An 18,610-nucleotide genomic window follows, 5' to 3' on the forward strand; every position below is an offset into this window, starting at 1 on the left:
AAGTCAAAATAAATAGAAATCCCCAAGTAAATAGGAAGAAACATGATATCTGGATGTGGGATTCAATATTATAAAAATACAAATTCTCAAATTAATGTGAGATTTCAATTCAGCTTCAATCAATATCCACTGGTATTGGGCTATTTCTTTTTTTCAGGATAAAGTTTGTGCGTAGAGGAATTTTTTTTAATTTAAAAATTTTAAAATTAGAGTTGACATACAATATTCTATTAGTTTCAAGTTTGAAACATAGTTATTAGACATTTATATAACTTATGAAGTGATCACTCCAATAAGTCTAGTACCCATTTGATGCCATACATAGTTATTACAATATTATTTACTATATCCCTTTTGCTGTACTTTACATTCCCGTGGCTCTTTTCAGATCTGGCAATTTGCACATCTTAATACCTTTCCCCTTTTCACCAATCCCCACAAACTCCCTCCCACCTGGCAAATATCAATTTGTTCTCTATGAGTTTTTTGTGTGTTTTGTTTGTTTATTTTGTTTTTTAGATTCCACATATAAATGAAAGTATATGGTGCTTGTCTTTGTCTGATTTATTTCACTTATCATAAAACTTGCTAGGCCAATCCATGTTGGCACAAATGGCAAGATTTTATTCTTTTTTGTGGTTGAATATTCCATTGTATATATGTACCACATCTTCTTTATCCATTCATCTATACATGGACACAGGTTGCTTCCATATCTTGGCTATTGTAAATAAAGTTGCAATGAACATAAGGATGCATATGTCTTTTTGAATTAGTTTTGGGTTTCAAAAGATAAATATCCCAAAGTGGAATTAATGGGTCCTCTATGCTTCTTGTTATAGCTTTTGTTTTAAAGTCTATTTTACTTCAGCTTTTTTTTTTTTTTTTCCATTTGCATGAAATATCTTTTTCCTTTTTTTTTTTTTAAATATATCTTTATTGATTTCAGAGAGAGGGAAGGAGAGAGAGAGAAATAGAAACATCAATGGCGAGAGAGTCATTGATCAAGCCTGCAACCGGGCATGTGCCCTGACCGGGAATTGAATCCCAATCACCTGGATCCTAGGTCGATGCTCAACCACTGAGCCATGCCCAGATGGGTGAAATATCATTTTCCATCTCTTTACTTTCCAGTCTGTGTGCTTTTGACCTGATATGGGTCTCCTGTAGACAGCATATGTATGGATCTTATTTTCTTATCCATTCAGCCACCTTTGATTGGAACATTTAATCCCTTTACATTTAAAGTAAGTATTTACAGGTATCTAATCATTGCCATTTTATTATTCATATTTTTTATCTTATTTTTTTCTTCTTCTCAAAGAAATCCTTGAACATTTCTTGTAATACTGGTTTGGTGGTGATTAACTCCTTCAGCTTTTTCTTGTCTGGGAAGCTCTTTATCACTCCTCTGATTCTAAATGATAGCCTTACTGGGTAGAGTAATCTTGCTTGCTTGTCTTTGCTTTTCATCACTTTAAATATTTCATGCCAGTCCCTCTGGCTTGCAAAGTTTCTGTTGAGAAATCAACTGACAGTGTTATCGGAACTCTCTTGTTCTTAACTAACTGCTGCTATTCTCTTGCTGCTTTTAAAATTATCTCATTGTCTTTAAACCTTGGCATTTTAATTATGATGTGTTTTGGTATGGGCTTCTTTGGGTTCATCTCTGTGCTTCCTGAGATTGCAGTCTGGGACACCAGCAGTCCTCTGTCTCACTCAACAATAATCTCCACTGGTTTTCACAGCCAGAAATTATGGGGACTTCTCTTCCCTGCACTGGAATACTGATCTGGGGGACGCTGTGTGAGGCTGGGACTCCTCACTCCTCAGGGGAACGCCTGCAGCTTAGATATTTCTCTCATTTCTTAAATGACACTCCATGGGTGTGGGGTTTGTTCATTCCATGTCCCTATCCTTTCTACCAACCTTAACATGTCTTCTTCTATATATCCTTAGTTATAGTTCTGTTCAGCTAGTCTTCAGGTGGTTTTCAATGATGGTTGTTCTGTAGCTTAGTAGTAATTTTCATGTGGTTGTGAGAGGAGGCAAGTACGGTGTTTACCTATTCTGCCATCTTGACCAGTAGTCATCAATTGTGTATGTTTTTCTAATTAATGTTTTGGATTTCTTTGGATAAATACCCAGAAGTGAAATTGCTGGGTCATATGATAGTTTTATTTTTAAATTTTTGAGAAACCTCCGTACTGTTTTCCATAGTGGCTACACCAATCTACAATCCCACCAACAGTGTGCAAGAGTTCCCTTATCTCCACATCCTAGCTAACAGTTGTTGTTTGTCAATTTCTTGATAATAACCATCTTGACTGGTGTGAGGTGGTATCTCATTCTGGTTTTAATTTGCAATTTCCTGATGATTAGTGATGTTGATCATCTTTTCATATATCTATTTCCCATCTGTATGTCCTATGTTGGGGTAACTTTAAGCTTACAGAAGAGTTTATAGAAACAGTACAGAATTCTCCTATACTTTTTACTCAGTTGCTCCTTAAGTTAACATCTCACATAACCTTAGAACCTTCATTAAAATGAAGAAATTAATCATGGCTCAGCCGGGCATGGCTCAGCAGTTGAGCATCAGCCTAGGATCCAAGAGATTGAGGTTCGATTCCTGGTCGGGGCACATGCTCGAGTTGCAGGCTTAATCCCCAGCCTGGGGAGTGCAGGAGGCAGCTGATCAATGAAGGCTCTTCTCATCACTGATGTTTCTCTCTCTCTCTTTCCCTCTCACTTCCTCTCCCTGAAATCAATAAAGATACCTTTAAAAAAAGTTACTAAGAAATTAATCATGCTAAATACTGTTCATTTAAGTCCAAGAATCTCTTGGATTTCACTGATTTTTACACTAATACATTTTTTCTTCCAGGATTCAATATAGGTTACCACATTGCATTTAATTGCCATTTCTTCTAAGTTTCCTCTGATATCTGAAAGACTCTCATTGTTTCCTTGTCTTTCATGACCTTGACACTATAGAAGAGTCACTTATTTTGTGGACTATTCCTCAATCTGAATCTGTCTGAAATTTTCTTTTCAATACATTGTGGTTCTGCATTATTGGGAAGGATACCATAGAGGTGATGTGCCTTTCTCAGTGCATCATCTTAAGGGTACATGAGGTTAATATTTATCACTGGTGGGTGTTGACCTTGATCACTTTATTACAGTGGTACCTGACACTTTAATAAGATAACTATTACCTCTTTGCAATTAGAAATTTATAACATGGAGTACAGTGTTTGAGTAGTTATTGTTTCTTAAGCTTTACAGTATCTACTAATAACATTGCTTTCTATAATAACATAATCAATTCCTTTAAGTTACTTAATTATGATCATGTAATTTATTTTTTTCCCCTCAAGACATTTAATTTAGTTTGTTTCTGCTTAAACTTTTATCCATTAATTTTAGCATTCTTTGGTGGATCTTGCCTGCAGTAATTATTACCATGGTATTCTAACAGTGATTTTTCAATTTCTTTCATTCTTTTTACATTTTTTAATTGACATTCTTCTGTAAGAAAGAGTTGTCACTCTTATTTATTCATTAATTAATTTATTCATTCTCATTTATATCAGTACAGTGTGGATTAATGGATATTTAATAATACAATATTACCATTATTTTTTTTTTTTGCTAATTGGAAACTTTCAGGTTGGGTCTTATGGCACCATGAGGTGCTTTTGGTTCATATTCTATTTTACCTGCCTCAGCTTTGGACTAAACCAGTTCTTCAAAGATCTCTGGTTGCTTTTATAGAGAATGGTATTTAGAAACTAAGATCTGAGTGCCAGGTATGCCCATTGCTACTGGATGTCACTGTATCTAGCCCAAGTCACTAAAGCGAGCCAGGACACACATACATACACACACTTATTTACACACCCTTATGTCTGTCTGTCTGTCTATCTACCTATCTACAAATCATCTATTTTTTAACCACATATCTGTTTTGATACCTCTGCCTCATATCTAGCCCACAGGTTTCATTCTGGTGTTTTTCCTTTCCTTAATTGTAATTACTTACTCTGGGTCTCATTATCTACAGTACATTTACTAACCCATTTAACTCAGGCATAAAAACAAAGTAGAATCAGAATTTCAAACCCATATCACTATGAAAACAATTTACTAACTACAGTACAGTATTTGAGCATAGGTTCTTATCTTTAGCAAAGTATTGTTTTCAAAAGTTATGTAATATTTTATTTCTTCCCATTGCTTTTACATGATCCTGTGATTTATTTGTAATAGTTAGGTTTGTCTATCACCTTTTTTATTCCATCTTTCTCATCACCACCACACACATTCTAGTTGACTTATTTTTTAAAAATTCCTATGCAGTTAGTTGCACATTTTGCGCTTTATATTTCTCTGACAAATGTAGAGTCATGTATTCATCACCATGGTTCCCCCAAAATTCTTTTGTGTAAATAACCCCTCTTCTCCACCCTAACAGAGCAACTATGTTTTCCTTTTCCAGAGTGTCACATAAATGGAATTATGTTTTATGTAGCCTTTTGTGCTTGACTTCTTTAACTTAGTAAGATGTATTTATGAGTCATGCATGTTGTCTAAATCAATAGTTTGCTATTTTTTATTTCTGAGTAATAGTCTATTGTATGGAGATTCCACAGGTTGCTTGTTTACCTGTTGAAAAAGATATGTTTTTCTTTTCTCAAATTTTGGTGCTTATGAATAGAGTTCCTATAAATATTTGTATACAGCTTTTTGTGTGAACATAGTTTTTACTTCTTTGTGGTAGATACTTACAAGTGGGTAGCTGCATATTTAAGTTCTTAAGAAAATGTTGTACTGTTTCCAAAGTGACTCTAGCATTTTGAATTCCCATCAGCAATTTATGAAAGCCCAGTTATTCCATATTCTTGTCAGTACTTGATATGCCCAGTTTTGTGGTGGTGTTTGTTTTTGGTTTTAGACATTCTAATAAATGTGTAGTGGTATCACATGCTAATATTTTGCCTTGCCATAATCACTAATGATGTTGTGAACATATTTTTATATGTTTAATTATCATCCAGTTATCATCCCACTGTAGGATTTTTTCAGATATTTACTCATTTTTTTAAGTTAGATATTCATTTTCTTATTGGGTTTTGAGAGTTTTTACATATTCTGGACACAAGTCCTTTTTAGGTCTGTGACATACATATTTATGCTCCCAGTATATGGATTGTTATTTTATTCTCTTAACAGGATCTTCCATGTAGAAAAAGTTTTAAATTTTAAAGAAGTCCAATGAATTATTTCTTTTCCTTAATGAGTTATAATTTTGGTGTCATATCCCAAACCTCTTTGTCTAATCCAATGTCATGCAGATTTTCTTCAGTGATCCTTGGTTATTATTGTTCATTAGTGGAGATAGGAAGACAGAAAAGATGATCAGGTAGCGTTTTCCTTTCTTTCTGCTTTTTCCCTAAAATACATTTTTTTTAGAGCTCTTTCCATTCTTTATTGTGAGTGCCACATGGAGTCCATGGAGAGATAGCCTGCAAGAGTTGTGGACAATTTCTATGGCCTTCACCAGATTTACACTGTCCTGCCAGCCCACATTTAGCCTTTACCAATTTTTCAACTATTCTAGCCTAACTGTTCTTACCATATCTGGTTCCTGTCTACCTCAGGTGAGTAAATGCTCACATCTTCTGTTTCCCTGCCGGTACCATCTTTCCTTAAATGTTTAAGGCTTTTCACGGGGTCTCAGCTCTCTGATGGGTGAAACAAAACAAAACAAAACACAAAAACTAAATTAAAAGCTAGTCTGCTTTTTTTTTTTAATTATTGCAGGATGGGCATGGGTCTCATTGGTGGTACATTAGGGAGGCAGGAGAAAAAAAGAGGAAAGAAATCTCTGAGGCTGGATAAAAAATAAGACAAAGAGACATACTTTTTTTTTACATTAGTGGGTATAGGATAGTTAATAATTAACATTTTCAGCACTAGGAATGGTAAGAGGGAAACGAGACAACAATGAGAGGTTTCCTTCTCATGCTCTGGCCCAGTGGGTGTGTCTTGAGGGATCTGGGAAAGAAGATTACTTTGACATTTCAAAGGTATGTTATCTTAGATGCAAAAAGACAACAGACAAGCTTACTTGAAGTGAAGATTGACCTTTGTCAAGGGAGCTACAGGCCTGGGACTTGCCTACATGCCATGATTTTCTATTAGTTAAACATTTTTATATTCAGACCAACTTGCAGTTGGTCATTACTTGCAGTTTATGAGTTTGCTAGGCCCACCATGCATGCTTGCCCTACACTGTCAGGTTTAGTATTTGGCCCCTTTTTTGTCCACATGTCCTAAAAATTGATGTGCTGACGTCTTAACTCTCAATACCTCAGAGTGTAAACATATTTGGAGATAAGGTATTTTAAATGTTAATTAAAATGAGGTCCTTGCCTGACCTGCGGGGTTTAGTGGTTGAGCGTCTGACCCATGAACCTGGAGGTCATGGTTCGATTCCCAGCCAGGGCACATGCCCAGGTTTCCAGCTTGATCCCCAGTAGGGGGCATGCAGGAAGCAGCTGATCAATGACTCTCATTATTGATGTTTCTGTTTCTCTCTTCCTCCCCTTCCTCTCTCTGAAATCAATAAAAAAACATATTTAAAAAATAAATAAATAAATAAAATGATGGGCCCGAATCCAATATGACCAGTGTCCTTATAAGAGGAGAAAATTTGGACACAGACACACACACAGTGAAGAAGACTCAGAGAGAAGATGGCCATATATGAGCAAGAACAGGGACTTGGAATAGACCCTTCCCTCACAGCTCTCAGAAGGAACCAACACTGCCGACACCCTGGTCCTGGACTTCCAGCCTCCAGAACTGGAAGAAAATACATTTCTATTGTGTAGGCCACCTAGTCTGTGGTACTTTGTTATGACAACCCCAGGGAACTAATACAGATGGCATCTGACATCTCCCAGGGCTACACGTGCAACAAGAAAGAATAATTATCTCAAAATCCTTATCAAATTCCTGAGTTTCATTTTGATTAAAACAGTTCTACAACATGTGCCACCCTCTAACTGCATCACTGTTGTAATCAGTATTAAATGGACTCATTGCCTTAGCCTATGTCCTAGCCTCCACTTCTATTGGAGTTTTATGCCCCAGCACCAAAAGAGCTTGAATGGAATATGAGAGCTAATGCAAATGGTGGAGCAAGGAATGGATGCCAGGGAAATGCTTTCTCTGTTCTTTGACCTGCATCTACTATTTTCACTAATTGAAAGAAATACTTATATATGTGTCTTTATAAGGACCCATATAAGCTTCTTACTATGTCATTCTTTGTTACAGTGAGAAATTGGAATCAGCCTCAGTGCCTGCCAGTAAAATAATGACTGGCTAATCTGTGATAAAACCACAGGATGGATTAGCATTCCTTTTATGCAAATATTAAAAAGAATAAATTGAATTTATATGGCTTGACATGGAAAGATATGCATGACTTAAATGAAAAATGCGAATTGTCTATAATATCTGTAGAATGATGGTAGTAGTTACCAATAAAGCAAACAAATTATATTTCGGATGTACATATGGGTATGTATAAGGAATTTTTAAATGTTCAGAAGACTACCCACCTAACTGGCAACAGTCGTTATGTCAAAGGAAAGGTCTAGAATTAGGAGAATTAATTATGGGGACTTTTGCTTTATTTGTAGGCTTTGGCTATTTTTGAGAATACAATCAAGTAGCAATTAGTATTTGTGAAACTAAAAAAATGATAAAGTGCTCAGTACCATATCAGAAATGTAGTGAATATTTAATAAATGTTAGCAGTTGTTAGTACCATTAAGGATAAGTGAGCCTGGCTGAGCCCGGCCCGGCATGGCTCAGCGGTTGAGCGTCAACTTAGAACCCAGGCGATTGGGGTTCGATTCCCAAGCAGGGCACATGCCCGGGTTGTGGGCTCAATCCCCAGTGGGGGGCGTGCAGGAGGCAGCTGATCAATGACTCTCTCATCATTGATGTTTCTATCTCTCTCTCTCCCTCTCTCTTCCTCTCTCTGAAATCAATAAAGATATATTAAAAAAAAAAAATGGGTATAAACACACAGTACAAGTGTGTAAGGTCCCTCCGAGCTCGGAGCTGTGAGTATCCCTGGGAGGGTTATGGAGCAGGGAGGGGATGAAGATGGCCTCCGTTTTTATCCCACCTACTGCATTCTTATAAATTTTCATAAAGATTATTATTTATGAATTATTTATGAATTATTTTGGTGCTATTTGAAATAAAGAAAATTATGCTTACGTAATCCCTCCTTTGCTTCTATAATCTACATCCTTGTTTACTTAAAAACTAATCCCAGCAAGGAAGAGCAGCTTGCAAAAGCATGCTCGGGAGCCCGGGCCCAGGATGGCTGTGTGTCAGAGCAGGACCGGCCGGGACCTCCGGCCCATGGCCAGACGCGGCGCAGGAGGACACTGGGTGCTCTCCCACCTCGCCAGGAGCTGCGCCGCTCCTGCCTGCTCTTGGCACCCCAGCATCCTGTGCCCCGCTAACGTGTTAACTGACAACTGACAGATTTCACTAAGAGTCTAGTCTTCTCAGTAGTATTTTCGTTTTTAAAGTTAACTTAAAAAATGAAATAAAATCTCCCCAAACTTCTGAGATTCAAGGCATAAACTTCCTTCATGATAGCCCATAAATATGATCACGACTTTCTCGTCTTTAAAGCAAATAAATAAATGCTCTCTTGACACCTGAGATCCCATTAGCTATAATACAGGGCTTATCAATTTTTATGAAAAATGTTCAATAGAATAATTTATTGTCTCTTCTGCTAGCCTCCCAATCACTACCACGGCAATGTAATCTGGTATCCATCTTCTCTCTGAAACTTGTCTTCTTAAGGTTACTATTATTAAGGTCTAATTGCCAATTAGAGGCACTCATCTTCAATTTAAATCAGTTCTCTCTAGGAGAGAAGTGTTTTGGCATTTGTCATGGTTTTTAATGTGTCTGGTCATCTGTCTCCCCACCCTGATGGTTAGCTACTTTATGTCTGAGCCTCTGCCTGTTCATCTCCCTATCACTGCTGTCTTTTGCAATGCTTAGCCTGTGATAGTGCTGACAATAGATGTTCTTACCTGATACCTATTGAAAAACTGGATGATTGGGAAGGCCCAGTACTGGTCACATAGTAGGAGTGAATACAATAGGTTAAAAGGCGTGACAGGCAGTGGGAGTATTAGGCTGGGGGAGGTATTTTGAGCAGGTTAATTCTTCTTAGCAGCCCTTCAATAATGCTACGGGCCCACTCTTCAGATAGGCTGTGATTACAAGAATTAGGAAGATACAAAGATATAACTTGGTGCAAGAACCAGAACTGATTGAGGTTTGGTTGAAAGAAGCAGTGGCATCCCTATCACAACACTGAGTAGAGCAGGGGAAGGAGAGAAGAGAAATATTCTAATATTAGAACAAGAATGCAACTTAAATTCCCAAGGTTTTAATCATACATTATTCTGATCCCTGTACCCCAACAATGGGGCATACATGTTTCACACTGTAAAAATGCTTAAATACCCAAAGGTATGGAACTGAAGATGGCCTTCAGTTGCTTATAATGACATCTCCTAGCAAGTGCTGAGCTCTGCTGAAGAGATACGTATAGGATCATCTTTGAATGTGAGTTTTTAAAATGCTGGAGTGATTCTTCTGAACGTTTTCTCACCTCTCCTACATCTCCTCTATGTATGGACCCAGGATCCTGTTGTTTCGGTGTTACTTGGAGCAGATCATATTTGGGGGAGTGCTAGGAAGGAATAATGAGTGGGGGCAAAGAGGGAGGACTTCACTAGGTCTGCAGACAGGTGCTATATATGCTAAAAAGCTCTAATAATGACTTTCCTTCTGTTGAACACCTCTCAAGTTAGAATAATTGTAAGTTGAGCTTATTTTGACTGAAGAAGAAATAAAACCATTGTAATAGAAAAATGTCATAAGATCAATGCCTTCCACTTCTAAAACAAGCATCTTGGCTGTGCCTTTGTGCTTTGGCTTTGGGAGCTGAGTCCTTTATCATACAGTAGGAGGCTACTATCCAGTGATAATACATTGCGATTCTATTGTTATCTTGGAACTTGTTTATTCTGGGACCATATTTCTGGTATGTTTGTTTAATGACGTGTTTAAAAATCTTCATAAGAGCTGCATTAAAATGACAGATATTTTATACTGCCAACATAAACCACAATCTCCAAGGCTAAAGGTAAACTCCGGTTTGAGTCTTGGCTACTGTATGCTTTAAAGCTCTTAGCTGCTTTTCAGATGTTGGCATAGTTGTCAATCATTCTGTATCATGCTTATAATAGTTTGTGTGGGGAAGCCGTTTGTTAAATTGCAGCCTCCTAGACTCAAAAAACATTTACCAAATGTTTTTAGATAAAATGCCACCTTATTCTGTAAAATACTAGAAAGCTTGCGAGGGAGAGAAATACTTGAGGAAAAGAGAAAACTACGGGAGAGAAAAGAAACATCACATTTCTCCATTCTTTATTAATTTATTGATAAGAACTGAGAGTAACACTTAATTCCCCCTTTTAAAATACTCCTTTGATTGGATAAAACTCAGGAACAGGAAAAAGTTACTTCATTGGTCACCAAGGATAGTGACTCACTGTGAGGACCCTGAGAACCACAGGAGCATCTCTTCAGATTTTTCTCCTATTCGACCATCCTTGCCCTCCTTTTGACAGGCCCTGCTCTTCTCTAAGAGCAGAGAGTCTTCTACATTAGAGGAAAATGAATGGCAATGATGGCAAAAGGAAAGTAAATATTCCTTTTTTTCCCCCTGATACTACTACCAGTCCATGTTGCCTTGTTGTTGGCAACATCAATCCTCTATTTTCATAACTCCTCTCTCTACTTACCCTTCTCATTCTGTTATTTGATCAAATGTTCAGAAAACTCAGACTGAGGTTTCCCTCTGAAGTGCCAACTCAAATTTTATTGTCCTTTAACCTAAAGGATTTAAGTATGTGCTTCCCAACCAAGGGGTATCTCATGTGCACTAAGTAACATGTGAAACTGAATAACTGATATGCTTCACAATACATAATACATTATGTCTGCTTATACATCATATGATGTAAAATTATTTATTCATATATTATTTTCAAATTTATGTTTGCAGTAGGTAAAGCGATATGTTACAAATTCATAGCTCCTATGCACCGAGGTGGGAATTGCAAATCATCTTGGAGCAGAGTCCTCCCATTACGGGGGGGTTTACTTGAGTGAGCAGTTATAAGGCAAGAGAGTCCTGTTGTCCTGAGGAATCTTATAATAGAAACAGTTTCGGCGCCTGGCCTCTTGGTTTTCAGAGTTAGTCTTGTGGGAGAATGCCCAGGAGCCAGGCTAAGGTAGGGTATAGATGAAGCTAAGATTCCAACTTCTTATCCCTGAGATCAGAAGTTAAGAGAATATATCTGGGCGGATAAAGGTGACCCAGTTTGCCTTAGTTTATTTGGGCTGCTATGACCTTAGATTAGGTGGCTGATATGCCCAAGACATTTATTTCTCATGCTTCTGAAGGTTGGGAAGTCCAAGATCAAGACACCAGCAGAATAGGTGACTGGCAAGGACCCGCTCCCTGGTTCGTAGGCAGCCCTCTTCTCATTGTGCTCTCCTGTGGTAGGAGGGGTTGAGTAATCTCCCTGGGTTTCCCAGATAAAAGCACTAATTCCATTCATGAGGAACTAATGAGCTGATCACTTCCCAAAGTCCTCATCTCTAAATACTACCACTTTGGGCATTAGGTTTCAATATATGAATTTGGGGGGACAAAAACATTCAGTCTAAGGCACAGTCCAAAGCTAGTTAATGATAAAGGATACCAAAAGCCCTAGAGGATCTTACCGTGAGAGAAGTTGCTTGCCACTCTGGCCTCAATATGGATCCAGGTGCCTTACTGTGAGATTGAGAACTAGCACAGCCTGTGTCTGAGGCAGGATGTGTCTGCAGGTTCTGCCATCCTTTGGGAAGGAATGTACTTGGAATCTTGTTTGAGGACCCACAGAGGTGCTGACAGGCCAGTGAGGACATCACTGCACAGCACATTATAACTCATACCACAGAGTATCATTGTTCGACAGCAACCATTCAACAGCACTATGGCACTCCCCATGAACTGATGGGATTTTACAGTTCTCTATCCACCCGGTATTTAGAAGAAGGAATTGGTATGTTTTTCCCACGAAGTAATTCACAGCACTATTTAATAGGATTCAGGAAAAGTTTAGTAATGGAAGCATATGGGAATTTGATGGTTAATTTAAAAAAACAAGAGTTGTGACTACGTTTGTATATCAAGCTTATAAAGTGGGTCATACTACCAGCACATGGATATTACTGTGATTTCCGATAGCCAACATTGTTTAAATATTTAATGAATGTATAGTAGTCTTCTGACATTTTTCTTTTATTAATCAGCAGATAGTATGTGGGAGTTTTGGAAGTTATTCATGTCAAAAACAAATTTCTATTTCTACAAAAATTACTGAATCAAGAGGGAAAAGGCAATTATCTTAGACTTCATATGAGCTTTTTTCATTGTTTCTACTGATCAACATTCTTTTTTAAAAAATTTCTTCTTAATTTTATTATTATTTTTCATCACCATTTACCCCCTCTACCCCCTCTTCCAACTCCAACTCCCGTACCCCCCAAATCACCACATTAAAGTTCTTAACAAATATTTTTAAAAGTCTGTGCTTGATCCAGAGACATTCATTAAGGGAAGGTCTAGAGCGCATTTCATGCCTGGGGAAGGGAGAAATCGTATTTGGAACAATCAGTGGGAACTCGTTAGTCTTTTTTTTTTAAGATTTTTTATTGATTTTTAGAGAGAGAGGGAGGAAGAAGGAGAAGGAAACATTGATGTGAGAGTGAAACATCGATCGGCTGCCTCCAACAGGCTCCCCCCCCCCCCAACCAGGGATCAAACCCGCAACCCAGGCATGCGCCCTCACTGGGAATTGAACCAGCAACCCCTCGGGGCATGGGGCGGTGCATCAGCCCAACCAACTGAGCCACACCTGCCAGGGTGGGACTGGCTAGTCTTCAGACTCTTAGAAGAGTAGAAAGAGATGTCAGGGAGTTAAGTATATTAGATTGCTAGAGCTGACATAACAAAATACCACAGACTGGGCGTCTTAAACCACAGAAATTTATTTTTTCATGGTTCTAGAGGCCAGAAGTGCAAGATCAAGGTATTAGTAGGTTTGGTTTCTTCTGAGGCCACTCTCCTTGGCTTGCTTCTCACTATGTCCTTACATGGTCATTCCTTGATCTATGTCCTAATCTCCTCTTCTTATAAGGACAACAATCATATTGGATTTAGGCCCATCTATATGGCCTCATTTTACCTTAATTACATCTTTAAGGACATATCTCTACAGATAATAATAATCTGATGTACTGAGGATAAGACCTCAACATATGAATTTGAGGGTCGGGGGGACACAGTTCAGCCCATTATATCAGGTGAGACTGAGAGGGGGTCTCCAAAGGATGCTGCAGCAAGATCTTGGGTTCCCTATCTTTTCCTCCTCAGGATCTTGTGCTATGGTCTCAACTCCTAACAGCCTTCAAGTCCTTGAAATTCTGGTTCCTGCAGTGTTGGAGCAGGGTGTTCAACACCTGTTGAATGGTGAAGGAAGAAGGGATGACTGGAGGTGCGAGGGAGTCACTGATGTGTAGAGCTGGTTCAGGCATCCCGAGTTGGAACTAGAAGTTAATTTGAACACAAAACATTTTTCTATTCCATGATCTGTTTCTTGTAGATGATCAGTTTTCTATTTCATATATGCTGTTGGTTAAAAAGACTTTCTTGGGCAGGCTGAGTATTTGCCACAATAATGTGGAATATTTACTTACTAACAGCAACAACAAAAGAGACAAATGTTAATCATTACCTATTCACACAGGGAGTCTGCCTGTGCACCCTTAATTTCCCCTCAGGGCCCATCCTAGTGCTTCTTAAATATGTTTTGATTGATTAATTTTCAGTTCACTGAATTTTACAAAATATCTTCAGGCTTCCTCAGGCTGTGCCTACATATCTCTTGAGGATGGTCAAGTTATACAAAATGCAGGACTGACTCCATACATTTTGGTTTTTGCTTCTAAATTCTGATGGCCACGATTGTGATAAACTAGACTGAGTAGAGACATATCAATGTATCAGATTTGTGAACTTGTGTAAGAATCTTTACAAGAAAATGATTACATTTTTTACCCTTGACAGAAACAGCTGGTATCAATAATGTAAATGGCTAAAGTTATATTTGAATGACAGCAGCTGGTTTAGCAACTCTTCCCCTGCTTACATTTAAAACACCCCATACAGACACAAGCCACTGAGAGGGTGGCACAGCTCGAGCCTTCCAGTGTGGGACTTCAACCCTAGCTTGGCTTGGGGCTCCACAAGAGGAGAAAACACTGTGAAAGTCACTCTTTTTAGACTTCTCCTGTTGGGTCGGGGGGGGGCTGAATATTTTTCTCAATTGAATCATCACATGATTTATCCATTTCTAAGAGAACCTCTTGAGTTTTGAATAAATAAGATAATTGTCTTTCAATTTTACTGAAGGAAGAATAGAGAAAATGGGCAGAAATTCTGAAATGAAGAGCACTTTTAAAGATACTAACTACTTTTAAGTGTAGCTGAAAGTTTACTTTGTAAGTTTCTTGGGGGAATTTATTTTTATAAAGATTGAGTAATTCCCTGTCTGGAATAACAGTTTAAGGTAGTAAACAGTAAAGCATATTGATTACCTTTTTGGTTCACTGCATTTTACAAAACACCTTCGGGCTTCCTCAGACTCTGCCCACGTGTCTCTAGTGGATGGTCAAGTTATACATGATGCAGGACTGACTCCATACATTTTGTTTTATGGAACCTTTACAAACCTCTTCAAGCAGGGGGAGAATTAATAACGGTAATTCAATAGTTACAATTGTCTACTTGCAATCATCTAGGTATTTCCCATAAGTTATCTAAATTAATTCTTACAATTCTCTATAAGGCTTATTAGTATCTCTATTTTCATACTTAGAAAACTAAAGATCAGAAAGGTTAAATAACTTCCTCATGGTCATAGAGATAATGTGGTGCAGCAACAGTTTGAGCCCAGTCTTTTTGGCTCCAAAGCTGCTACTTTTAATCATGCCCTTAACTATTATACTGTAATGCCACAGGTTGCCTCCAAAGTGACCCCGGCTCTAGATTCAATGTAACTAACCTAATTTAATCTAACTTTCCTCAGCTTTCACTACTTGAGAAACAGAAAACAAGGTGCCATTACCCTTTCCTGCCTACATTTTCCCTGCTGTTGGGATCTATATTCTGTAGAACTCATTAGGTCTTACTTCCTGCCTCACTATATTGAAGGAGGGGGAAATAGCAAAAAACAAGGCTTAAAAACCTGATGGATTTTATCATTAATTTTACCTTCATTTGATATATATAGCCACTTAGTCCCATTCAGAGCTGCTAATTTGCAAAGGTTAATTACAAATATTCATTCCCTTAAGTAGCTGCTCCCTTCCTGTTTTTAAAATAATTTTTTTTTTTTAATATGTCTTTATTGATTTCAGAGAGAGGAAGGGAGAGGGAGAGAGAGATAGAAACATCAGTGATGAGAGAGTCATTGATCGGCTGTCTCCTGAACACCCCCTACTGAGGATCTATCCCACGACCTGGCATTTTTCCTGGCTGGGAACCGAACCATGACCTCCTGGCTCATAGGTCAACGCTCAACCACTGAGCCATGCCAGCCAGTTTCCTTTCTGTTTTTCAAAAGTGGTAATTAATCTATCCCAAGTAGATATTTCACAGGGGGGAAAAAATAGGTCCCCATGCATCTCTATTTTAAAATGTGGCAAATCCATGCATCTTAGAAGTTCCTCTGTTTTCCTGATGGTGTGACTGAAAATAGCCCTAGATCAGGAATGGATTATAAGGGGGTTACATTAGGAATTTAGCAACAGGTTTCTAAATCCAGTTGCTAATTTGGAAGTATAAGAAAAAGGCCAAGGCCATAGAAACTTCTTACTCAAAGATGGAGACTGTAAAACATTATTTTCAATTAGCAACATTTCAGTTAATGAGAAGGCTTGAGGGACAGAGTGCTTGTTATTTGAATTTTCTGGTAAATTTGAGATTGTCTATGATACTCTTTGTTTCCATGTGATATTGCTGTGAAACTTTGACTCTTCTGCCTTATGGTTGATATCTTGGAGTATGCTAGGTTCATTCTGTGAATGGCAGAGAGTACATAGAATTTAAACAATGTAAATAATATCAGTCTCCAACAAAATAATATACATGGAACTTGCATGCTGCACCTTGAATTTGATCCCTTCCTTGAGAGCCCTGCCCACTCTCAGATGGAAACCAGGAGTCAGTAGCAAGAGAAGGTGGCTATATTACAGTACTTGGTGGTAATATTATTAGCATTTCATACTAGTTTTAAGTGGCAGCAGCTTATGGAGTTATCCCTTTTTCAGCATATTTTAAAATAGAAACTGGATCCTAGACTGAAAGGTGCATGCAGATTCTTTAAAATTATAACAGTGACAATATCCTATACTTTCTACTTTTGGCCATCCATGACTTACTTCTGTCATCACTTGTGGAACATTTTCTTTTGATGAAGAGTTGGGGGAAAGGAGTAACATGCTTCAATTTTCTGCAATTTTGTGTGTGAAGGTGAGCTATTAGTTCCTAGTAAATGTGGCGGATCCCAGCAAATGTAGGACTTTTTCTCAAAGCATTTGGAGATTCCTTAGCTAATTGGAAGCAGTCTTGAACTGTTGTTGGAGAAACTTCTCTCAGATCTTTTGCTTTGACTAGCTTTCTGACTTTTCTATTTTTCAAAATGGATGTAATCTCTGCAAACCCCCATTCCTCGTCTGTACAATGGAGATAATGATGACTAGCATAATACTGCCACACAGAACAATTCAGGCTGGCGCTTGAGCGCTCCTTCATCCTGAGATACTGGGTTATGTGCTCAGCCAAGACCAGCTAGGATGTTGCCGACACGCTGGCCACGATTCCTTATGGTTATCATTACATTAAGGATGGCTTTGCCACTGGGACTGGACTGTGGCTAAAGGTTTCAGTTGTCTTCTCCCAGGAACAATGAAGCCTGCTAATATACCATGTGGATCTTCAGCTTCCATATTTAGTGGCCGCCCAGCCTCTTAGCGACGATAGAGCATTTATTCAAGCTGCAGGCCTATCTTTCAGGCCAGCGCTCCATTTCTTCTTTATCTATGACTCTGCCTAATTTCACTCAAAAGCAATTTTGAAGTTTAGTCCTGAGAATTTATCTGACTTCTCTTTCTGACATTTATGACCATCTGTACCCCACACTGTTATTACGAAAGCTAATGTATATAATGCAACAGAGAGCATGTAGGACAGCGTCAAGCATCTTTCAGACATTCAGTAACATTTTGGACTTTGAATGTGGATATCTTCTTTGAAATACTTTATCATTTTACCTGTATATTTCTGAATCATTTCATCCCAATTTCAAACAATTGTTCCCACTTTCAAATAGTCATTCCCATTTTTTGCTAAGCCAACAAACTCTCCTAAAAATGATACTTTTGGGGGCATCTAAATTATATCTCCCAGATGCTCTTAACACTCCTGACACACAAAAAAGCATTTTTTGGACTGTGGTACCTGATTTTTAATTAGAGGAAATGTCCATTAGGATCTGAAGTATGTACAAAACAGCAATCTATTATAAAATCGTGATACCTGTCATGATGCTGCTTTATAACTTGTATTACAGTGAGAGATAGGTACTTAAGTATGGCAGGTAGCACTTACTACTTTTCTACTTCATATCATAGTTTTGTCAGTCTCTGTATTTTGCTTTTTATATTCTCCTTGAGCTACTGTAAAGAGAGGGACAAGGTCTTACTCATCTTCATAGTCCCCAAGTACTTAATAAATTTATATTGAAAACAGGGTAATAGCCAAAGAAGCAGCCAGGTTCTAACATTAAGTAAGAAGAACTTGATTCCAAAATGCTTCCTTTTTCATCATAGTGATTATAAATATCACATCTATTTATTAGCATCAAACAATGATTTTAAATCTTTTTCATCTCATGGCACACATAAACTAATTACTAAAGTTCTGCAGCACACTAAAAAATATATTTTTTGCCAATCTGCTCCCCCCCCAAAAAAAGATATAATTTTGATTCATTCACACAAGATGACTATTGTGTTGGCTGTTGTCATTTTTATTTATTTATTTGACAATCTAAGGGAAAAGAGGTCAGTGCTCTAACTAAATAGTCAGGTATTGCATGTTTTATTTTTGTTTTTTTGTGTGTGTTTTTTCTTTTAAATATATCTTTATTGATTTCAGAGAGAGAAAGGGAGAGGGAGAGAGAGATAGAAACATCAGTGATGAGAGATTCATTGATCCACTGCCTCCTGCACACCCCCCACTGGGGATTGAGCCCACAACCCTGGCATGTGCCCTGACCGGGAATCAAACCCCGATCTCCTGGATCCT

The sequence above is a fragment of the Miniopterus schreibersii genome, assembly GCF_964146895.1.
Source record: "Miniopterus schreibersii genome assembly, chromosome: 7".
Taxonomy (NCBI): Eukaryota; Metazoa; Chordata; class Mammalia; order Chiroptera; family Miniopteridae; genus Miniopterus; species Miniopterus schreibersii.